Below are 25,923 nucleotides of genomic sequence, written 5' to 3'. Positions count from 1 at the left end.
CGAATAGTCAAGCTTGTTAGAGATATCTTGAAATACGGTAATCCGAACTATTTTAAAGATGATTTCAAATTTGTCTCTGAAGGTAGGAGGATAGATGCTTCACATACTAGAACCGGAGAAAGTACTTTAAGGATACCCAATCATCGAACTACTATTTTCACAAAATCCTTCTTAGTCAGTGCCTGTCGTGCATGGAATACACTTCCTGTTTCTATCAGGTCTATCGAGAGCCGAGCGAGCTTCAACCTGACTTTAAAAAAACATATTTTGGAACAAATGACTGAAACTGTCCGACCCTAGAACGATCACATGACAACCATCCCTCACCCATTCCACCAATATAAACCTTTAAACCATGTTATAGAACGAATTGTATATATATATATATTATATAAACTCATGTTATTTCAATTATCCACTGCATACTGCTGTATATTACTGAAATTTGATAACCCTGATCTACTTTCAGCCTACTTCATTTTATTAATCAATTATTTGATCTTATCTACCTATATAATTATTTTACTTTATCAATTTTCTGTTTTTTTTTCTCTTCAATATTCATATTGATTAAAACTTTTACAATATTTCCATTAATAATGAATCCTTAGTTTAAATAACGAAATTAACGTTTTGGTAGAGAGTTAGTGGGGAGGATATTTTTAATATTCTTCCAAAGAATGGACATTGATATGTCCAAAGCTCCGCCAATTATGTAGATGCATAACAATATGATTATTATCTATAGTTATTATACTAAAAATTGCTTTTTCATATCATATACAGTTCAATAGTTATTTTCTTAGTCTATATTATGTAAATTCATCTATAACTTTGCTGTATTGTAAGCTATTATATATAAGTGTATAAGCCAGTATATATTGTAATCTACATAAATAAAGTACTCAATCAATCAATCAATCAATCCTTCTCCTTCTCCCTCTCCTTCTCCCTCTCCCTCTCCCTCACCCTCTCCCTCTCCCTCTCCCTCTCCTTCTCCCTCTCCCTCCCCCTCTCCCTCTCCTCTCCCTCTCCCTCTCCTCTCCCTCTCCCTCTCCCTCTCCTTCTCCCTCTCCCTCCCCCTCTCCCTCTCCCTCTCCCTCTCCCTCTCACAGTGAGGACGAGGGGGAGGGAAAAAATAATTTCCCTTTTTCCCTTTTCTACTGACAGATTGAAGTGAATCCATCTTTATACTGTCAAATTAAAGTGAATCCATATTTCTACTGTCAAATTAAAGTGAATCCATCTTTATACTGTCAAATTAAAGTGAATGCTAAATGAGTGAATCTGTATTTCTACTGTCAAATTAAAGTGAATCCATCTAATGCAAGTGTAGTGAGAGTCAACCTTGGAGATATGCTCAAATATTCTCTCAGTCAGATCTTACTTCAGCATCATGAATCTCTAAGAACCCAATTCAACTTATACTGACAGATTAAATCCCAGTCTAGTATAGATAAGAAACTCTTTTGTAGATGTGCTAAATACTGACAGTGAGAGTCAACCTTGGAAGATATGCTCAAATTATTCTCTCAGTCAGATCTTACTTCAGCATCATGAATCTCTAAGAACCCAATTCAACTTATACTGACAGATTAAATCCCAGTCTAGTATAGATAAGAAACTCTTTTGTAGATGTGCTAAATACTGACAGTGAGAGTCAACCTTGGAAGATATGCTCAAATATTCTCTCAGTCAGATCTTACTTCAGCATCATGAATCTCTAAGAACCCAATTCAACTTATGTGACAAGGAGGATTAATAGAAAACGACGAGTACCGTGGATGACTGAAGACATACTTAAGATGATGGGACGTAGAGACAAAGCACATAGAAAATTTAAAAAGTCATTTGACTTGGACAGTTTGATAGAGTATAGGAGCCTTAGAAATAGGGTTAAACAGGAATTACGGAACTCAAAGATTAGGTACTTGAATTCGTTTATGACAAACAATAGACAAGACTCTAAATCACTTTGGCAGGGAATAAAAGAATTCGGGCTTGGCAAACAGAAATCGAATCCACAAATTGACTTACCATTGAATAATATAAATGACCATTTCGTTTCACACTCTAACCAACGCGACGAAGTTGTCATTGCTAATCATATAGATGATCTTGAAGAGCAGGTTACAAACTTAGATTTACCAATCACTGATCAATTTCATTTCCATCCAATCTCAGAAGAAGACACTTTCAGAGCAATTCAACGTATTCATAGTAATGCTACGGGTGTAGACAAAATTCCTATTAAATTTATCAAGAAGATGTTATTTGCTGTTTTACCAACCATTACGTACATTTTCAACAAGTCACTTGAAGAAGGCATTTTCCCTGAAAACTGGAAGTTTGCTCTGGTTCGCCCTCTAAATAAAGTTCCATCACCCAATAAAGTTGAGGATTTTAGACCAATCAGTATTTTACCTGCATTGTCCAAAGTGCTAGAAAGACTCATTCATGCTCAAGTTGTGAAATTTCTAGACAACAATAGTAAGCTTCATAACTTTCAATCAGGCTTTAGAAAATTCCATTCAACTGAGACAGCTCTGCTTCGTGTCACTGATGATATAAGGTTAGCTATGGACCAAAGAAAATGCACCATCCTCACCCTATTTGATTTTTCTAAAGCATTCGATACTGTTGATCATACAGTCCTTCTGAATAAGTTGGCTATTCTTGGTTTCAGTCACAACTCGTTAGTTTGGTTTAAATCCTATCTATTAGGTAGGAAACAATGTGTATCTGTCGGTGACAAAAAGTCAACTTGGAAAAACGTTATGCATGGAGTACCACAAGGTTCAATTTTAGGCCCTCTCCTCTTCACTTTGTATGCTAATGACCTTTCTTCCATTATCAAATTCTCCAGTTTCCATACTTATGCAGACGACCTTCAAATCTATTTAAGCTGTCCCATAACAAAAATTAATGAAACAGTTGGAATAATGAATCAGGATATCAATTCGATAGTGGAATGGACAAAGAAAAATGGCCTTAAGCTTAATCCCATCAAAACACAACCCATTATAATTGGATATTCTCGTCTTATAAACAATATTGACCTTGAATCGATTCACAAAATTAGTGTAGACGGTAATGACATTCCTTACTGTAGCTCAGTTAAAATTTAGGCATTATTATGAATAATACTCTTGACTGGTCAGAACAAGTGAACAAAACTTGTAAAAAGGTATTCTCAGCCATGCATGCATTGAAGAAAATGCACGATATCCTCCCTAGAAACATTAAATTATTATTGGTTCAATCTCTCATCTTCCCACATTTAATGTATTGTAATTCTGTTCTTAATGATATGCAAGTCACTCTGAATGATAAACTACAGCGTTGCCAAAATTATTGTCTACGTTTCGTCTACTCTCTCCAACGCCATGATCATATCACCCCAGCCCACATTGCTAGTTCAACATTGAAGCTTCCCGATCAGAGGCTTTTTCGAATAGTCAAGCTTGTTAGAGATATCTTGAAATACGGTAATCCGAACTATTTTAAGATGATTTCAAATTTGTCTCTGAAGGTAGGAGGATAGATGCTTCACATACTAGAACCGGAGAAAGTACTTTAAGGATACCCAATCATCGAACTACTATTTTCACAAAATCCTTCTTAGTCAGTGCCTGTCGTGCATGGAATACACTTCCTGTTTTTGTTAACGGTAAATCATCGCCTTGGAATCCTGTTGAAAATTTAATATTTTTTGCAATAGAATCAAATTCATTGAATGAAATTGACATCAAGAGGCGAGTTAATTTTTTGAATTTTGCAAAGCTAAAACACTGCATGACCTAGATCAAGCTATGAACAATAAGGTAGATTCCTTAGCTGTAACAGTTGTGTCTGAGGGGGCGTATCTCTTGATAAAAATGGTCATAGATATCTTCAGACCTATATCACTTGAGGTATCAGCTCTATTGATGTCTCAACAGAGAGAGGTCAATGATCTTTTACATTTTTTATCTGCAATGTCATACAAGCATTTCCAAAGTTCATCGGAATTTGTAACAATAGTTGAGAAATCATTTGCACTACAATAATGTAGATGTCCTGTATATAGTATGTCCAATAATTCGAAAATCTCAGATAAAATTGGAAAATGTGAGGGAAAAAATAATTTCCCCGAGGAAAAAATTCTCTACTGTCAAATTAAAGTGAATGCTAAATGAGTGAATCCATCTTTATACTGTAAAAAGTGATTGGTTTGCTTTCCACCTGACAGTTAAGAAAAATTTCACAAATTCTAAAATTTTCTATGTGCTGTACAAACCGCAGGCGTTGCTTTTTAAGTGTGCTCTCCGAGAATTCTATAGTAATTTAGTAGAACAAGCATTCCAAAAATGGCTATAGATATCCTCAGACCTATATCACTTGGGGTATCAGCTCTATTGATGTCTTAACAGAGAGAGGGCAATGATCTTTTACATTTTTTCTGCAATGTCATACAAGCATTTCCAAAGTTCATCCAGAGGCGAGTTAATTTTTGCAAAGCTAAAACACTGCATGACATTGATTAAGTTATGAACAATAAGGTAGATTCCTTAGCTGTAACAGTTGTGTCTGAGGGGGGCGTATCTCTTGATAAAAATGGTCATAGATATCCTCAGACCTATATCACTGGGGGTATCAGCTCTATTGATGTCTCAACAGAGAGAGGTCAATGATCTTTTACATTTTTTATCTGCAATGTCATACAAGCATTTCCAAAGTTCATGGGAATTTGTAACAATAGTTGAGAAATCATTTGCACTACAATAATGTAGATGTCCTGTATCTAGTATGTCCAATAATTCGAAAATCTCAGATAAAATTGGAAAAATGTGAGGGAAAAAATAATTTCCCTGAGGAAAAAATTCTCTACTATCAGATTAAAGTGAATGCTAGATGAGTGAATCCATCTTTATACTGTAAAAAGTGATTGGTTTGCTTTCCACCTGACAGTTAAGAAAAATTTCACAAATTCTAAAATTTTCTATGTGCTGTACAAACCGCAGGCGTTGCTTTTTAAGTATGCTCTCCGAGAATATCTATAGTAAATTTAGTATGTACAAGCATTCCAAAAATGGCTATAGATATCCTCAGACCTATATCACTTGGAGGGAACAGCTCTATTGATGTCTTAACAGAGAGAGGGCAATGATCTTTTACATTTTTTATCTGCAATGTCATACAAGCATTTCCAAAGTTCATCCAGAGGCGAGTTAATTTTTGCAAAGCTAAAACACTGCATGACATTGATTAAGTTATGAACAATAAGGTAGATTCCTTAGCTGTAACACAGTTGTCTCTGAGGGGGGCGTATCTAATTGTAGACAGACAACATGTACGAGCTTTATGCAATCTCAGTGCATGCAAGCAATAAACACACTGTAATTCCTTTCCGTTGTAGAAGAATCCATAACGTGCAAAGTTTCTTTTCTGAGCATTCGTATACATAGACGCCAATTTCATACTTTGCATTCAATTGTTTTCGCACAAGAAATTATTTGTTTGATACATATTTTTAAACAGCAGAGAATTATAATGTTGAGCAGAGAATAATGCACACCTTCCATCGGGTCTATACTTATGTATCTTACATGCATCATAACACCACGAAGTGGTGAAAAAGCTGAAATCGGGCTTGAGAAAGTCCTCTGGTATGCATTGTACGTTAGAATGCAATCTTCTCAAAAACTTTGCTTTCTCAGTTCCTTTTGTGAAAATTTTCTCATAACTTGCAAGGTAATCACGTATTAATGAGTCACTGTATTCTAATCTCCATCTTCCCATTTTATTTTATGATAGTTACGTTCCAGCCATGTTACGTCGTTAAACAATTTTGTAGTCAATTCCATCTTTGGAAATGGTGATTTGAAATGAAATACAGCATAATTATTGCACTCGTCAACGATAGCAAGTTCTTTCACAATAATTTGATTACAAGTTTGTTTAAACCAGTGAAGATCAACCGTAGCAATTTTCGTAGGTGTCTGCTTTTGCACTCCTTTCTGTTCCTCTTCACGTATCTGTTCCTCCTCACGTTTCTGCTCCTCCACCTCCTCCTCTCCCGACTTCTGGATTGGTGTACTACTCCTCCTTGGTTCATAATGGAAATTTGTTGATTCAATATCGTAAAGTAGCGACGACTGAGCTTTGTTTAAATATCAGAATCAAGATCACACTGGATAGAGCGAGTTTGTGGCTTGTCCACCAAAATATCAGAACACAAAGAATAGGACATGATTCCTGTTCAAAGGTAAAACTGATAATGGCTTACATTTGGCGCAGTACACACCTTATATAACCTGCAGTGATGCACTCTATCAACAATTACTGAACTTCTCAATTTAACAGCACGTACTCCGGAGTACATATCATGTTATTTTCATAATTTCTCCGGTTTTGATTTGCATTTTATTCTGAAATCGCTCGGTAAATGTAAAAAAGAAATTTCCTGCATCGCGAATACGTCAGAGAGATTTTTGACACTTTCAGTAGGCAAAATTAAATTTTTAGATTCCTACAAGTTTATGTCTGAATCCTTGGAAGTATTGGTGCGTAATTTGGTAGAAAGTACAGACATGGAAAAGAAGTTGGGGAAAGAAAGTACATTGGAAAGAACTTCCTCCAATAGAATGATTTAACGCACACTCGAAGAATATCAACATGCACAAAGAGTGTTCTCAACATTCAATATTTTCATTACCTTTCAACTCAATGCTCGAACATTAACTCTGTGGGTAGATGACACAAGCTGATAAGTCATGATTTGTAAACTTTTCAGGAGAGCAATTTGAAAGTTTGGCATAGCTGCAAACATTATCTATAATATTTTTTCTTACCCATTTTACACTAATATAATCAGATGATCCTCAACTATTTAAATAGTCTTACCCATTTTACACTAATATAATCAGCTGATCCTCGACTATTTAAATAGAAAATATCAAGGATAAAACAATTTATTTAAATTAACTATTGAGAATTTTCGCAAGTGATGTCAGAGATATCATGTTTTGCCATCTGCCAAATGTTTCAAATCACAATGTAACAGTATAGGGAATATCTTAAAAATCGATTTTATAGAAATTTGAATATATGTTTTAAAAATTAATTGATATTATTTACAAGTATTGTTCAAGTTAACCAACTTGAACTGTTTGCAAAGTTGTATGGGTTATGTAGTTCTCAATATGGGTTATTGATTTTCAGATTTTATAATAGCCTACCAGTACATACACTTATCAAATTTTGTCATCTTTTGATAATTGGATTATAATACAAACCGGTAGAAGAGTGTTGAGATATATGTACTTATCAATATTTGTCAACTTGGGGTTTGGAAGAAAATGCAGTATCAGGCTTAAGCAAGGTCTATATCTCAGCTATTTAAAAAGCTACAACATATTTAGTTATACCATCTTATAGATCTAATTTTTCTGAACACAACCACATGCATAACTCAATATGGTCAAAAATGTGACTTATCAACTTGTGTCATCTACCCACAGAACTAAAGTTAATTAATTAATCATTACACTATCTAAAAGAAAAAATGGAATTTTCTATTAATTTGGAATAATACTTTGAATTCGCCTATTCAGATCATCTATTTGAAATGAATTTTCAAAATGCATTTCAAATAGTTGATGTGAAAAAGTCATACAGATAAGAATGAATGGAATACCAATCCAGCCATGTGTACGATGTACACAAGACCTTGCAGGTCGTGAATGAATGAAATGCATCACACCAGATGTGTAAGGGGCAACGCCCTCACTTCGCAACAAGGAAGGCAGAGCGTTGAGCTGACCTTGACACAGTGAGCGATCGCCCGATGTTGTCAGCTCATGCGTATGCTTGTGCGTGCGTACACACTTCATTCTATAAAACACATTTTAATTTTTCTTATCACTCAATGCAACTTGGAGAGTGTGGAGAGTTCTCTACACGTATACTAGTGTGATAGGTGAGTGAAAACTTTTTATAGAATAACAAACTATTTTTTATTGATATATAACAAGTAAATTATGCGGTTAACAAAGTAGGTTATGTATATGCTGATATGCGATGCAATTGTCACCTTAACACAAAACTTGTAAATTATAGATTCATACAACCTCAGTTGAGTGAAGTGGAGGAAACACAATACTTGAAAATTATAGATTATAATGAAAATATATGTATTTATATGATTATATGTAATATATGATTAATATGTTTCACAAACAGTAACAATGATTTGCATTATCAAATTGCATTATTTGCATTAATAAATGATTTTCATTTTAAAAGTAATAATATCGTAAATTCATAAAATGTTAACTGAAACCCTAAAAGTAAATCCGAAAATTTGTTACAAGATTATTAACAAAATAAGTAATAATAAAATTCATAAAATGTTAACTGGTAATATAATTATCATGATTTAAATTTTATGCATTTTAACAATGTTTATGTCAGTCATGTACTGATTAATATGTTTGACAAACAGTAACAATGATTTACATTTACTTTTAAAATTTTGGATGTCTTTGGAGGTCAAGATCTGCGTGAAACGTTCAGGTATGTAAACATCTGTTGTTCTCTGACCTGACAGCCGGATAACAAAATAACTTATAAGTAATAATAAAATTCATAAAATGTTAACTGAAACCCTAAAAGTAAATCTGAAAATTTGTTACAAGATTATTAACAAAATAAGTAATAAGTAATATAATTATCATGATTTAAATTTTATGCATTTTAACAATGTTTATGTCAGTCATGTACTGATTAATATGTTTCACAAACAGTAACAATGATTTGCATTTACTTTTAAAATTTTGGATGTCTTTGGAGGTCAAGATCTGCGTGAAACGTTCAGGTATGTAAACATCTGTGTTCTCTGACCTGACAGCCGGATCTTGAGCACCACGCGACGTCCATGTTGATTACAGACCTCCCTCACGTCCTCAATAGGGTAAGGTGTACCCTCCATCAACTCTCTTAGAGGAGTCCAGGGTTTCGGGGCGTACCTATTGATGATGGTGAGGAAGTGCTCCTCGGGGAGAATTTCATCCTCCTCCTGCTGTAACAACGTCATTATGGAGCTGTCCTCCTCATCCTCTTCCACCGCACGTTTCTGTTGAAAAATATTTCATTAGACTCTTATTTGTTTCAGGTTATAAAATCATACAAGAGAGAGATCTTGCGCTCAACAGATTCACTACTCAAAACTGTGACTAATAACTCGCAAATTCTCTGACATGAGAGAGTGATCTTGCGCTCAACAGATTCACTACTCAAAAAATGTGAGTAATAACTTGGAAATTCTCTGACATAACTCTCAATTATCGGAAAAAAATTTTTCACTTCATTACAATCAACATAAATGATTGCAGAAAACATAAATTAATCATTAATCATGCAAATTTTTGTTTCACACTCAAACAACAACTATTTTTCATATAAGTAATAAGTAATTTGTCATCAAAGTTATTGCAGAATAATATGATTGGATTTATAATAACAATATTATTCGAATTTCACGTTTCATTACTCATGCAAATTTTTGTTTCACACAAACAGTTTATGCATTATTCGAATCAGTAATTTGATATAGTAAGTAATATACATAAGTAATAACTCGGAAATTCTCCGATTACTTGAACTCAATTCAAATTGGTAGATAATTGAATTGTTTCATGCGTCATATTTAGTAAACATGTATATCAACCATCGTGAGAATTTATCTGTGTTCGGATTGTTTTGATAGCACAATTTGATAGCTCAGTCTTCGCTCACACTATAAGAATCAGTAAATGCACACAAAAGATTTATAAATTCACATTTTATAAAGATTTTGTGTACATTACAATAATAATAATTTTTTGTATGCTAACCTTTGATTGAGTGAGGACGCCAGGCTCCTCATCGTCGACAAACAGCCTCCTCTTGACAGACTGCTTGGGGGCGGGTACCGATGTGAGCGCTGCTCGGCGTGGTGCCCAAGTAGCTTGCGGGAGAGGGCTGCTGTCTCCCACGATGATGCTGGAATCCTCATCTTGAACGAAGATCCCTTGTTTCTTCAAGGGATCTGAGGCTGAGGAGGTGGAGGCAACAGCTGTAGCAGCAGAGGTGGCAGCTGAGCTGAGGCTTTTCTGCTGCTTCTTCTGCTGCTCCCAGAAGTTGAGTTCCCTCTCCGGAGGCGGGCTGTCTGGCAATAAGAATGAGGATGAGGATGCACGGTGTGACTTGTCCATGGTGTCGAGAAGCGCGTACTAATAGCTCTCTAACGTGAATGATGATTTTCCACTGAGAAAAGCGATTATATAGCAAGTCGTTTCTCTGTCTGTTGCATGCTTGTACGAGTGAGATAGAAACACAAAGGAGGCGTGTATCACAATTGGCGAACACTGCCGATACTCCCCAGAGCTTTAGCTCGAGGTCATTATTGATTGTAAGTGAAAATTTTTGTTATATTCTCATATTTTTGTGAAATAACACTAAATGATTTATAATATATATTTAGTGTTACAGTTTGGTTTCATTGTTTTTCCACAGCATTTTCTCACCTCACAACTCATAAGCAATTGTGCTCTCGTGAAGGAACCTTACCTGCATCTAGAAAATCATAGCCGAGGAGCTAGCTGAGAGAAGCATATCCGATTATTTCATTTCGTCAAATCAACACATGTAAGTTCATTTTTACTTAAATTTTTCTCCTCCTTCTCTCCTCGGAGGACAATTGTTCTCCTCCTCCTCCCCTCCGAGGACAAAAATTGTCCTTTGTCCTCCTCCTCCACTCGTTTAGCAGGAAAGAAAAAATGAGAGAGGAATCAGGAGAAGGGGTGAGAGCTCAATGTCATGAGGATTGTCACAATAATTTTCTTTATTTTAAATTATTATACATACATCAAAGCATATCTATGACCAAATCAAATACAGAAAGTAACTCTTTCTTATTCCTACTGGGAATAAAACATCTAGCTTGATTCTAATTTTATAATTCAAATCTATGTTCGGCTTTTCAAATTCTTCCTCTAACCAATAGTTTGAAAATGCTTCCACATTTTCAAACTGTAGGATATACCGAGTATTGTTTCTATTGTACACTTCTTTTATTGCAATAATGACTAACTCTATACCTTGTGGTAACTCTTCCAATCTTTTTACACTGTCCTACTTTTACTTTCCCTTTAATTTCCACCATTGTGATGTTATTATACTGCTCCACTTTTTTTGTGTGAAGGGAGTGTCTTCCAAGTTTTTCCAAACATCTGGGAGAAACTTAACTGATTCTATTCTAGGAAATGTATGCCCATTATAGCTTGACATACCATTGACTGTAATTACACAAATTTTCTCTTCCCTTGGTAGACAAATAATTTCTTTTTTGTCAGTGTAAGGGATTACAAAATAACCCTCTTTCTTGAGAGTTTCGATAGCTTTGTATGCATTAATGAAAACATTTTTATGGCAGCCCTTTACAAAGTAAACGTTTTTCAAACCATCTTTCTCCCCTAGTACACCTACATATGGGAATTTCCCAGTATTATTCACAGTAAATGCAGTCACATTATAAACTCCACTAGGCTCAAAATTTCGCCAATGTGAATGGTCCAAGTTCCTCTCTCAAATTTTCTTTTTTAAAATTCTTCTAGCTGCTTATGCCGTTCCCTAAATGACTGTGTGGCTTCAAAAAACTCAATTTTCCTCCGTTTTAGATCAATTTCATCCAGTTCTAGCTTACGATTCTGGCTGATAGCACTGAGATAGGAGACAAGGGTATGGAGGAAGCTTACAAGTTATGTTTGCCCGTTTTCTTAAGACTTGTGGTATTAAGTTACCTGTTGCTACAAGACCCAACTCATCTAGGTCAACACTTTGGATATGGTAGAGAAAACTGTGGTTGACTTGGAGAAAAAAGTCTCTCCACTCTCCACACTTTTGTGAGAAACTGATATTATTTTTGTTTGATGGATCCTCGAAAATTTCCACATAATTAATAGGTAGTAGATTAAAGCTAAATGCAGAGATTACATAGGATATTATTTTATTTCTATGTTGTGGGTCAGTGGGAAGCTTTACTTGTACTCCACTCAATTTGCTGGTATTGCTATTACCCCCAGTAAACATACTGTAGAAGATCATTATAGATCAAACAACAACTATTTTTCAAATTATCTGTCAGTTTTCTCCACATTTTAGCCAAGGACACAGAATAAATTGGAGCATTTTGGAAATAATTTCTACTATCATTCAAGAGTGACAAGCTATCTTGAATAGGCTCAAAGGTTTTGCTATTGGCCCAACTCAAACAATCAATCCCAACAGTTTTATGTTATCTGCTATCACATTATAGTCTTCTTATATTCTCCTTGGAAACAAAAATGATGATTTGTAGTTAGAAAATCACACTTTAGTGAACCGTCTTGGATAGATAAGAGTCAATTACTAACTAAGTAAATATTTTACAATTGATTATATATGCTGATCATTCCAACTTATAGTTTAATATGTTTTCAGATATGTGCTCTCGAACGGAAATCATTTGATGAATATATAAGCTCAGTATATTATAAATAGGCATTTTAATGAATTACGTAAATATGATTCTGTTTCTTTAGAAAAAATGGCGAGAATACAAAGTTATCGTTGTGAACTAACTGTACTATTGGAGACGCATCACCAATTATTGGACCAGTTAGCAGAAAAAGGATGGACAAATCTACAATATTTAACATTTGTGAGAGATTATGAAAAATTAGGAGTTTGGCATAGTGATAACTATAATCATATTTCAGTTTGTGAATTATACGGTACATCATATGATAAATTCTGGGAGAATGGCAATATCCCAGGCTCATACAGATGTGATTGTGCTCATCTTAAAGAGTCTATCGATAAAATTAAGAAGGTTATAACAGAAAAAAATAAACATTTAACAAAAGAACAATTAAATAAACTTATCTGGAATTTTTACGAGATTCTTCAGATGAGACAGGCTTAGAACAAGATTGATAGCATATTCTGTTTAATTTCAGATTGGAGATGGATTCAATTTCATTTGATAAGAACTTTTTCGAATAAAATCGATAAAAAATATAGATGTTGTTATTTCGAACTTATTGACAAAACAATATTAGAATTGAATAATTTCGGAAAGAAGGACTAACGTTTGAGGAATATTTAACATTTATAAAACCTGGTAAAAGTGAAGAACAGAAGTCAGAACATATAAGCGTATGTTATATTATAAATAAGAATATAGTTGATAGACATCGAAGATGCGAATTAAAGGAAATTCCTGAATTTTGCTATTGTAATTCATTAGGTTGGTTGAATATTCGAATGTATTATTTCATTGATGATAGGTTAACAGATAAAAACATTGATAGTGTAAGATTTACATTTGAAATTATGAAAATGTGTGGCGAATCAGCGATGTTGTACAACTTTAACTTTTTTACAGAGATTATGATGAACTCGTTAATTGAGGAGAGAATAAAACTATTAAATACTAAAAGCTTTGAATGTGAAAATTAATTGTAATACTTGTAGAGGTTAAGGAATAAATGTATTAGTTGTAAGTTAGAATAATATATGAAGGCGGTTAGTCTGATTACACTCTATATTTCCTTCTCAACCTGTAACGTATAGCTTGCAAGATCTAAACGGAGAAGTAATTAGTGGGCGGTTTTATGCAGAAGAAATTAAAAAAACGCAATTAAACGAAACGGAGAGGACAAGTGTATTTGATTGAAAAAATATTAAAACGTGAAAAAAAGGACTGTTAGTGAAATGGATTGGATTTTCAACACCTAGCTATATTAGATGAAAAATAGTTTTGTCAAATATCATGATGTACATTGTTGAAAATATATTAGAAGTATTATTTGACATTGGTTCTCATTTCGTTCTTCTTTTGAACATCTGTCTGATGATGTGGAGAGTGTTGCTCTGCATTCCAATCTCTGGGAAACGCCTCTCTATACATCATGACCTTGGTCATTGTTCTAACTATTCAGTGGCTTATCAGATCATGTTCTGTACGTTTGAGCCAATTACCAATTGTTAACTCATGATTACAAATAAGAAAAGCCTGCATTTTGTAAAAATGTAGATACTACCTCACATGCACGAATGTTAATTATATCTCCTAGTGCTGGGGGAAAAACAAATCTTATTTAATTTAGTATTTGCTGAAAATGGTTTAAAATTTAAGCACATTTACTTATTTCTATATGGACTTTGACATGATGAAAAACTGGACTGAAATGGAACAATCCAAGTCTCTATCTGGAAAATAACTGAATTTTTTATAAAAATAGAGACTTTTGCGCTACATAGTTGAAATCAATCGAGATTGAATCAAGCCTGAGATTTTCAGTTCTTTTAGAAGGAAGAAAGCAAGTTCAAGTGAAAAATTCATCTTTGCTTATCTGATATTATTTTTAGATAATAATTTATCTTTCTCTAGATCTTAGTTTATGGATGATCTAGCCGGGTGTCAGGGTAAAAAGAGGATAAGCGAGTGGGGCGAGCCTGCTGGCTTGTATCATAAGATGACAATATGCTTACTACTAATAAGTTCCCTAAAAGCACTTACGTATACGAGGAAAACATAAAATGAATGTCGAGTGTTGATGAAAAATTGTGAGACAACAAAAGAAAGCAGACAATAAAACAATAAGAGGATCTGAAAGGGTTGCGCTCAGTAGAATACTGCGTAAGTAGAAAGTTATGAACTGACTGTCTGAGAATAGAATCACTGAGCAAAACCTTCTTATGGACTCTACAGTGTCTGCAGAAGAGGGAAACAATAGAAAAATAATATAATAATGATTTCTTGGAGAATGAAATTGTGCAGTATCAGGATAATAGGAATGCATGATAATTCAAGATTCCAGAAATGAGGGGAGTTTTCTCTGACGAGAAAATCTCAAATAGAATAGCTCACAATTGAAGGATATGATGCTAAGAACAAGATATTAAGCTTGTCTGCGTCTGCTTGAGAGTGATATAAATTTTATACTATCTCGAAAAACACTATGAATAGAAGCACGTTTTTTCTCAACATTCAAATGAACACAGATTCAATTGTTTTAGGAGAATGAAAAATTCTTCTAGTCGGTGACTAACTCCTCTTAGATTTTATATTCTTGAATTCAACTTTGATCAAGTTTCAACTGTTTAATTGTTTCCAGTCACCAAGATTATGTAGAGTTATAAGCTTATAATCAGTTAATGATCAAGGTTAATTGAAATAGTTCAATTCAATAACAAAGAGAACCTAATTATCAATTGAAATTTGAAATGCCTCCGAAACTACAGAGCTTTGAGAATGGCACAGGCAGCACAGTTGCGATACTTACTATCTAAACACTACATCCTGCTATAATAGTTGGTTGACAATCAGAGTTGGCCTTTTCAGCGGTGGGCGAGGGTAGGTAAAGTGATTTTGTCACTTCAATAACTTCGAAGAGACCGCACATTCTGCGTAGCTGTGGTCTAGATTCCATCATAATAGGTGAGCTTCAATCAAACTTTGGTACGAAGATTAGCATGCACGAGCTTAGCAAGCTCGTGGAAATTCACTAATTACTACCTACTTATATATTACGCTCTAAAATACCACGTGCATTCATTCCTCATAGCCTAGAATATTTTTAAATTTCACTAAAATAGACTATGGTGGATATCTTGTATTACAAAGCCACGCGTCTCTATATCAGAAGTTTCAGTTTTATTGAGTTTCGAACTAATTCATTTTGTTTTATTAACTTCGTTTTTGATAGAGCACGAACAGACTTTCTACTTCTACATTAAAATTTCTTTATTACATTAAAAACTCTTAATGCATTCAGATTCAACTTGCGCTTCAACCTTTGAGAGAGCTATTTGAAGTAGTTGAAAATGGATTTTGTCCGAACTAATTAAAATCATCAATGAGGAGCCAAAGTTAAATAATACCTTCGCGTATTAGTTCTCAAACTTAGGGGTGAACTGGAAAGTTGAGTCTCCATGACTAATTTCATCCATAAAAATAGCTTTGAATGATTCTTGCTTCTATAGTGAGGTGCACGTTATAATGGCAGTGGAGAGAGATAGGAGAAAAACGTTACCGAACCTCTCTGTCTTGTCAATGCCTTCTAAAGACACTAGCTGATACAGGTTTATTGATGTAATAGCAACTGTTTATTCTCGTTTAAATTTTTTCAATCAATATTTTATTAAACGTAGTGAGGTCTATTTTTTAACTAGGATTTTCTTTTGTCTGTCCGTATGTAACGCGATTACAGTCAAACGCGTTGATAGAATTCCATGATATTTGGCAGGAATATTTCTTTTTCAACTGTGCGTTGATGTACACAAAAGGTTTTTGAAATTTTGCATTTCAAGGATAATATGAAAAGGAAAGCAGTTCCTCCATACTCTGATATCACTATATTATATATATATATATATATATATTCCTCTGATAGACAAATCTCCCAAGTGTAAGGGATTGTGATCACAAGTCACTATGATCGAAGAGAGTTTCTCTCTCTCAAATTTGTATTTTAAAATTCTGCTAGTTGCTGTTCCCGAATATACAAATAAAGAAAATGCAAGAATGTTAATTATATCTCCCAGTGCTGGGGGGAAAAACAAATCTCTTATTTAATTTAGTATTTGCTGAAAATGGTTTAAAATTTAAGCACATTTACTTATTTACCTATATGGACTTTGACAAGATGAAAAAAGAAAAATTCAAGCTCATAGATAGATAGTCACTAGATAGATCCGTGATAGTGCTTGAGAACCAAATTTTGTAACAAATTAAATGCTTCAATTACTTGAGATGTCATACAGACAAGGAAAGGTTTAATCATTGCTGAGAAGCGATGTACTAAGGCATAGCTGCTGAGGTGGATTCACTTAAACTGGCAGTAGCGTATGACCGATCAAAGGAGAGACCGACATGATCCTTTACTCGGCATTCGTAATGCAGAGATCGCTGCGTGGAGAGAGCCATATGCTCGTATACGAATGACGGATTAAAAAGGAACTCACGACTGATTTCTCTTTCGTAATAGAGGAAAAAGCGGCAACGTACCAGGAGGCTCGAGTTGGGTGCAAGCCACATATAAAGTGAATAATATGGATTCACTTCAACTGGCAGTATAGGAAGGCAGGATTAAAAAGGAACTTTGGATTTCTCTTTCGTAATAGAGGAAAAAGCAGTAAGCGAGAATAGAAGATAACGCATGGAGCCATCTGTTTTGAAATGCATTTCAAATAGATGAATTTTTGCACAATCTTTAAGCTTATGTGAGAGACAGAGAAACGATGGGTGTATCACACTCTCTTGTACCCTCCGAATTATTCAATTTGCAATCACTTTATAATTTTACAGTATAAAGATGTAACAGATTCACTCAGTATAAAGATGGATTCACTTTGCATTTTAAGATTTTAGGGTTGCATTAAAGTAATATCCTTGCATTTAAAGATCCTTGCAACTAACTCTAGAACGAGAAACTTAAAGAGTAATAGGGTTTTAGCACATCTACAAAAGAGTTTCTTATCTATACTAGACTGGGATTTAATCTGTCAGTATAAGTTGAAGTGGGTTCTTAGAGCTTCATGATGCTGAAGTAAGATCTGACTGAGAGAATAATTTGAGCATATCTTCCAAGGTTGACTCTCACTGTCAGTATTTAGCACATCTACAAAAGAGTTTCTTATCTATACTAGACTGGGATTAATCTGTCAGTATAAGTTGAATGGGTTCTTAGAGCTTCATGATGCTGAAGTAAGATCTGACTGAGAGAATAATTTGAGCATATCTTCCAAGGTTGACTCTCACTGTCAGTATTTAGCACATCTACAAAAGAGTTTCTTATCTATACTAGACTGGGATTGATTCAGTTTAATCTGTCAGTATAAGTTGAATTGGGTTCTAGAGATTCATGATGCTGAAGTAAGATCTGACTGAGAGAATAATTTGAGCATATCTTCCAAGGTTGACTCTCACTGTCAGTATTTAGCACATCTACAAAAGAGTTTCTTATCTATACTAGACTGGGATTTAATCTGTCAGTATAAGTTGAATTGGGTTCTTAGAGATTCATGATGCTGAAGTAAGATCTGACTGAGAGAATAATTTGAGCATATCTTCCAAGGTTGACTCTCACTGTCAGTATTTAGCACATCTACAAAAGAGTTTTATCTATACTAGACTGGGATTTAATCTGTCAGTATAAGTTGAATTGGGTTCTTAGAGATTCATGATGCTGAAGTAAGATCTGACTGAGAGAATAATTTGAGCATATCTTCCAAGGTTGACTCTCACTACACTTGCATTAGATGGATTCACTTTAATTTGACAGTAGAAATACAGATTCACTCATTTAGCATTCACTTTAATTTGACAGTATAAAGATGGATTCACTTTAATTTGACAGTAGAAATATGGATTCACTTTAATTTGACAGTATAAAGATGGATTCACTTTAATCTGTCAGTAGAAAAGGGAAAAAGGGAAATTATTTTTTCCCTCCCCCTCGTCCTCACTGGGAGAGGGAGAGGGAGAGGGAGAGGGAGAGGGAGAGGGAGAGGGAGAGGGAGGGGGAGAGGGAGAGGGAAAGGAGGAAGGGAGAAGGAAGAAGAAGGAGAGGGAGAAGGAGTGGGAGAGGGGGAGGGAGAGGGAGAGGGAGAGGGGGAGGGAGAGGGGGAGGAGAGGGGGAGGAGAGGGGGAGGAGTGGGGGGAGGAGAGGGGGGAGAGGGGGTGGAGAGGGGGGAGGAGGAGGAGGGGGGCGCATGCGCAGAGGGGGAGGAGGAGGGGGATTTGCGCAAAAAAACCGGTCTGAAGTCTCTAATCTAAGCTACTCATACTTCTATCAAAATTCGGATAGGAACAGTTTTGGGCTAGGCCCGTTAGTCCTTCTCTGGTGATGTATCTATTTGATTTGTTTATAATAAAATGTGAATAAATAAATATTATATAGCTCCATCACCACTAAAATTTGAAAGATGGATTATGAGCTACAAGCTAAGCTCAGTTTTCCTTTGTCAGACTGTGATATATATTATTATAGATCATTGTAATTATTATACTGTATTTATTTATTTAATCATTCAGAATTAAACAACTCACAGAAAAGTACCACAGGCTAATGAGCACAAAACTGTTTCAATTCTAATTTATACAACAGGCCAAATGTAACTAGGTTAAGTGTCACTTAACATTCTTCAATTACGCACTCAATTTACAATTCAAAATACACAAAAATCATTTTTAAATTAAAATTGATTAATTAATGAGATAAAATACATATCCATGATTTACATCATAATAGAATAAACACACCAGAACATCAATAATAAACCAATCCAATCGCTACTCCAGACTTACGAATTTCGTGATTTTAATAAAGCCATCATTGGCTTTACCATCGATGACTAAAACTCAAGGTCCTCAATTTAGTTATTTTATTTATCAGGAATTGGAAATAAATAATTCATGCCAAACAATACTGGATAGTAGGGTTATAGACAACGATGATTATGCAATTGACGAGGATGAGCTAAACGCTGATTTCAGATTCACCTCGACAGTAGCTTACTGAGGTCAACTGCTGACCTCTCTAGGCCGCGCATCGAACAATTCCTTGTTTAGGTCAGTGATATTCACTTTAAATCGTCAGCATTCCATATTCACCAATGCTGAATTTTTGTAGAAAAACGGAATGCACTCGTTGGTTATGACCATAGAATATAGCATGTATATCTGTGTATACATATAACATACTCTCTAGTTATGACGGTGTTCATAGAATAAAAAAATCTATAAAATTGTTCATAGAATAAACATTTCTCTGACGGTGTTCGTCATCGAACAAAGCCTATATAGTGAGATTCACTTTAAACTGTCATAATTCTTTTAAATAATGCAACATCAATGCTTTCCATTGAACTAATGCTCACAATTTGAAGTGAATCTCAGTATGGTGTCAAGGTTGCTAGGATCAGATTCCCTCGAAATTTGAATGAATGACTAGCGTGAACGTGGTGCTAGTTCTGCTACAAAAATAGAAAACTTCTCTCTGTTGATTCACATTTTTTCCTTTAACTGATAAAAATCCCAAACATGTAGCCAAAGAGTATAGAAGAAATTTTCCAGGATCAAGAATCGTAGAATAAATATCAGAATCGGTTCTCTGTGCCAGCAGAAAACCGAGTCTGAGATCTTCTACTATTGATCTTTTTCTTCGTTGTAATTGCAGTGAAGGAAGAAGATAGGAGACCAGCGTTGCCGATTCTCTCTACCTTGCTACTATAGAGGAATTGAATTGAATGAATTGAATTTTATTTATTTCCATAGAATAATACAACATATTATAGAATACGATACATACACAGGGTATAGTAACTACAAGAAATTAAAATAATTAAATAAAGCAATACACAATAGTGGGAGTTATCCCCATTACTTTGATAAAATCATTATTACTATTATTATTATAAATTATAGATCTATTAATATTATACGGAAATGTATTATTACGGTGAATGTGCAGAGGATAGATGATATTGGTATATCTGATACAATATTAAATGTTCATTGGTCAATTTTATTTTATCTTCATAAAAATATTTTTGCAATAATTAAACACTGTTATAAATTTATATCATTGAGAATAAATATTTTTTCAATTATTATATATTCCTCCATTGTTAAGAATCGATGTGGCAACGTTGCGGAGCTAGAAAGTGATAGCACTATCCACTTTGTCGAATGATAGACAAGGATAGCAACACCAATGTTAATCAAATACTGCCATTATAACGTGGATCTCACTACATTGACAATAAATCATCCTATTTGAACTCATGACCCAGCCAATGCTGCTACCTAGCGACAGAGTTGAGAAATACATTCATCACAATACAAACGTTCGACCAATCACAAGAGAGAATAGGCGGAGTTGAAAATGTGAATCAACATGTGCTGCCTTCTACTGGCTGAATTCCGAGTTAGATTACAAACTGTTGTCCAATCACAGGAGAGTCGAGAGTGAATTGGTTATCCAACAGGTACTGTCACCTCTTGGATGAATTTCAAGTTTACTTCCAATGCTGTAGACGTGTAGACCAATCAGGAGACAGTAGGCGGAGTTGAAAATATTACCCAACATGTGCTTGCAGAATTGTAAGTTAGATTACAAACTATTCCAAAATATGAACCAGAAGGAAATTCTCATGTTGAATAAAAAAATCGACTAGCGATAATGAGATTGGAATTTGGTTTTATAGTACGATTTTCATTTACGGTTTATTCTAAAAAGTGAGAAGTTTATTCTAAAAAGAAAAACTTTTCTAAAAAGTGAGTCAACCATAATGAGCGATAATATTAAACGGAAATTGGAATCACTTAATTTGCACTAAATTCTAACGCCACAGAACCATGAAAAACGTCATTTCCTTCCTTTTTGTTCACCAATCATTGTACCGGAACAAACCCAGGGATGCCAAACTGTTCGATCAAGTTTTCGCAATTATTTTAATTGCATAATGGCGTAATTGCAAACGTCGACTTACTGGATTTTCGACACATACTGGTCGAGCAATCATAAATTCACCTAGTAATTGAACCAAAGGTGATGAATCATATTCTGAATAGTTACAGCTCAATTGTTGCGTGAAAATAAAAGTTCTCAGCTATTAACCTTGTAACCTTGAATACCTCCGCCATTATTTGGATGCAGAGCCATTATTATCAGATCCTACCTTTCCATTTTCACACATAAACATGTATATTATGCAGATTGATAGGGTACATTCAACTCTGGATGAAATTGAAATGAATGCGTCATGTACAGTATGAGTTATTGTGGAAAGAGATCTGAGATTTGGCTCTAAGGAAAATGTATAGTTTTTCATCTGCACTTATTTCTCAAACTCTTGATTCTTTTCCTCAGTTTTCTTCAACAAATTTCCACAATATAGTATTACAGTTATAAGAATTCAGGTTAAATTTGAGCAACTACAGTATTTTATAGAAAACCTAGTTGAAATCTTGAAGTAACTACTGTAATCATTTTATTTGTTTGATCATTTCTTTCCTTTCCATGTCCAGATCAGACTAAAAATGAAACAATTTTTATATCTATGTAGTGGATCTCCAGGAATTAGCCACCATTACGGCTTTATCAGTAGCCAACTCCTCAAGGTCTTATCATTAACTCCTCAAGGGTTCATGTTCTTGGATCATCCTGCAAGATTGATTGATTATATGCATAATATGATTGATTATATTTATCACGGCAGAGTTAGGACACCAAGTTTTCTCTGTCACAAATAAATTAATCTGCATAAAGATTAATGCATAATAATTTGCAACTATTGTAGTCTGCATAGATAAAGCACTTAATCAATCAAACCGTACAAACCTTGATAATCAAAGGAATAAAAATAGAAATCTTTTAAAATTGCTTACTCACAACATGTTTCAGCTATGATGCCATTATCATTATCATTATCATTATCATTTCGACCGAAATATGTTGTGAGTAAATTCAAAAAATAGCAATTAGATTCTTATTTCTATTTCTATTAAAGAGAAGCCCTAACGAAAAAAGACAACAGTCAAAGAAGGTATGTTGATAAGAAACATCTGTTATTATTGGAATAATATTATCAAGAATTCATCATGCAAATACGTTGGAAGAACAGTCACATTTCTTCGACTACTTTCAATTCAAATTTGAATTTGTGTTATTCTCCTGAATCCATCAATCAGCTTCCCTCTGCTTTCTCTCTCATCACTCACGTCTTCTATTTCAAGTCGAAATATGGCCGAGAAATATTCATTCAGAAATTGTCTATCAATGTCTTCCTACGCCGATTTGTCAAATACTCTCCATTTACATTGACAGTAGACTAGAAATGTGTGGGTCTCTCCATTCATAAGCTTCTTACTATCTTTCGGTTGTAACATCCGGTTACAAGATAATCGCTTCTGTATTAAAGTTAGGAATCCTGTGGAAAAGCTGTGATGCAGTGCATTATGTGATAGCAGAGTTTGAGCTGAGTAGACTCTGAAATATTATCCAATAAACATTGAAATTACTGAACGGAAATTCAAATTTATTGCTTTCAACTACCCTGAAGTATTGCAAATATTGATTAATTCCGATCTGTCACATCCAAGAAATTGTTGAAAATGTTTCATTCGGTACTACAGATAATTTAATACATGACCATTCAGACAAATAGGTCTAGAACATTCCATCTCACTAGCAACATTCAAAGATAACTGGAGGGGAAGACTTCTGTGACTGCAAATATTGACTTCAGATTAGCTAGCTTCCTTCTCCATCATCCAAGAAATTGTTGAAAATGTGAAATTGTTTCATACGGTACTACAGATAATTTAATACATGAACATTCAGACATATAGGTCTAGAACATTCCATCTCACTAGCAACATTCATAGTCAACTGGAGAGAAAGACTTCTATGACTGTAAATATTGATTTCAGATTAGCTAGCTTGCTTCTGTATCATCCAAGAAATTGTTGAAAAGTTTTGATACGATACTAAAGATAATGTAAACAACCAACGTCAATCACAGTTTCTGTTCTCAACTGCAACATTCCAAGCGATCACATTTTGAGAGAATAATAAATTGTGGAAAAAGTTGGAAAATTGAGAAATCTATAGAATGAAAAACATATTGTCTTTTTTCTCGAGGGCTACTTTTAATATAAAAATATCAATCTTATTTTGTGACAAAGGGTACTGAGAGTTATATTTTTATTTATGAAAACATATTTATAAGCCTAGGAATAACGAAAGCTATTTTCGTAACAATAACTACGATCAGACTGTAGTTTATTAAAAGGATCCTACTTTTGGTATGTGCCTGTGCGTGATGGAAAATTTCTGTATAATGGTTGTGCGTGAGACAAGTTAACGCCAAGTAAAGAGAAAGAAGCAGTGTAAATGAGAGAAACCGAGTGAGAGATAGTACAAGAGAGAGAGAGAGAATTAGAGAGACAGGAGAAGAGAGTACAAGTGCTCAGGGCGGAGTTTTCTTACTTGCTGGATGGACTCTCTGTGAGCGTAATCCAAAAGCATACCGTGGGATTCACTCCAATCTGTCAGCATCCCTTATGAATAACACCAATGCTAGGCATTTAACCAATACTGAAAGTATAAAGTGAATCTTCTACAAACTACTACAGTGAGATTCACATTGATCTGTCATCATTTCTCATAAATAACACCAATGGCTCCAATTAAAGCAACGCTGACTGTTGATGGTGAATCTTCTATCAACTGCAATAGTGAAATTCACATAAAACTGTCATGATTTCTTATAAATAACATCCATTCTTCCCGCTTAACCAATGCTGATATTTTACAGTGAATCTTACTAACAGTGTTGCCCTGGCCTTGGCAACGGGGGGACTGCAAGGACGGGTCATTGAACTTTCGTATTTATTTTTAGTTTTATTGAGTTTATTTTTATACGTCACTCCAGTTTGTAGACAGCTACTCAGCTACTGTCACATAGGGCACAGCTGGATGTGGAGTTTGCACATCAAATGTCATGCCTGAAGGTGCGTACAGATATACGCGCCGCGAACATGAGCAATTCAGATTTTAATCAGCTGATGCCAAGCTTTTTATATCTGTATCTTACCGTTTCTGTAAAAATACAGAGATATAATCAGCTGATTAAAAGTGAATTGCTCATGTTCGCGGCGCGTATATCTGTTTTTATTAGTGCCTCCGCGTATTTATTAGATGCGTACAGATTTACGCGCCGCGAACATGAGCAATTCACTTTTAATCAGCTGATTATATCTGTATTTTTACAGAAACGGTAAAATACAGAATATAAAGCTTGGCATCAGCTGATTAAAAGTGAATTGCTCATGTTCGCGGCGCGTGAATCGGTACGCACGTTAATAAATACGCGGGAGCCACTTAATAAAATGCGTAGAACTCATCAAGCATTTTTCGTTTTCAATTTTTTTTCTGGACTATTAATTGCATGCCTCATTGAATGCAATTTTTATGCACTATTGAATGAACTATTGATTGCATGCAATAACGCATGCAATTAATAACTAAATAACATAGTATTGTCTCTCGACCTTTCTCTGCTTTGAAGTCGGGCTGACTTGTTGCCAGTATGTCTTGAAGGAGATTAGCTTTTGATGTTAGCATTTTTGACTAGACGGAATGATTATAAATCAAGGAGTTAGAAAAGGGTGCAGCTTATCACCCTTTAATCAATATTATGTGGACCACATTTTCAGAAAATGGAAATGTAGAGTAGCTTTAGGAATTAACTAACAAATGACGAGTACCTGAATGCATTGTTGTTTGCTGATGACTTGTGGATTATCAAGACAGTGAAAATGACCTCCAAAAATCAGTTTATGTTCTTAACGAAATTGTAAAGAGTACATTTTAAAATCAATAGACAAGACAAAAATTATGGCTTCCACAGGTAAACATCCCACCCGGTCAAAAATTGTGATTGACAACAAAGTTCTAGAACAAGTGCGCGATATACATATTTAGGATGCGACATCAGTTATAGTGAAGATTGGATATCGAGAAAAAGATTGGAAAATTTCAAGTGTATGTGGCAATATTAGCAGAACCTTGGGAAGCAAGCACGGAGAGAAAACTATAATGAATTTTATAGAATAATGGCTGCTCCAGTCCTCCTCTACGGAAGTGGAGTCGTGGTTACAACTAAACCCCTAGAGTAGAGTGCAGGCGGCGGAGATGCGATTCCGCCGGAGACCAAGGGCTGCGATAGAAGGACCACATCAGAAACGATGATATCCGAGCAGAGCTAGGAATTTAGAGCTTGTTGAAAAAGTCACACAATACCGGAAGCAGTGGAAAGACCATGTGGAAAGAATGCCGGCAGAAAGGC

At 34.7% G+C, this 25,923-nt stretch overlaps 1 protein-coding gene and 1 long non-coding RNA gene across 2 annotated transcripts in view; both read left to right on the top strand.

The window, feature by feature from the left end:
- LOC111057644 (spectrin alpha chain, non-erythrocytic 1-like) overlaps positions 1-25,923 on the top strand; it is a 404,931-nt gene that overhangs the window by 129,355 nt on the left and 249,653 nt on the right.
- On the top strand, positions 9,027-12,904 carry LOC120352547. Its single transcript, XR_005571915.1, has 3 exons — positions 9,027-9,284; positions 10,537-10,668; positions 12,603-12,904. It is a non-coding gene; the product is annotated as an uncharacterized LOC120352547 (long non-coding RNA).

This window comes from Nilaparvata lugens, chromosome 7 (genome assembly GCF_014356525.2).
Source record: "Nilaparvata lugens isolate BPH chromosome 7, ASM1435652v1, whole genome shotgun sequence".
In the NCBI taxonomy this organism is placed as follows: domain Eukaryota; kingdom Metazoa; phylum Arthropoda; class Insecta; order Hemiptera; family Delphacidae; genus Nilaparvata; species Nilaparvata lugens.
The sequence above is the reverse complement of the archived record's forward strand: the minus strand, read 5'-3'. Positions and strand labels throughout refer to the sequence as shown.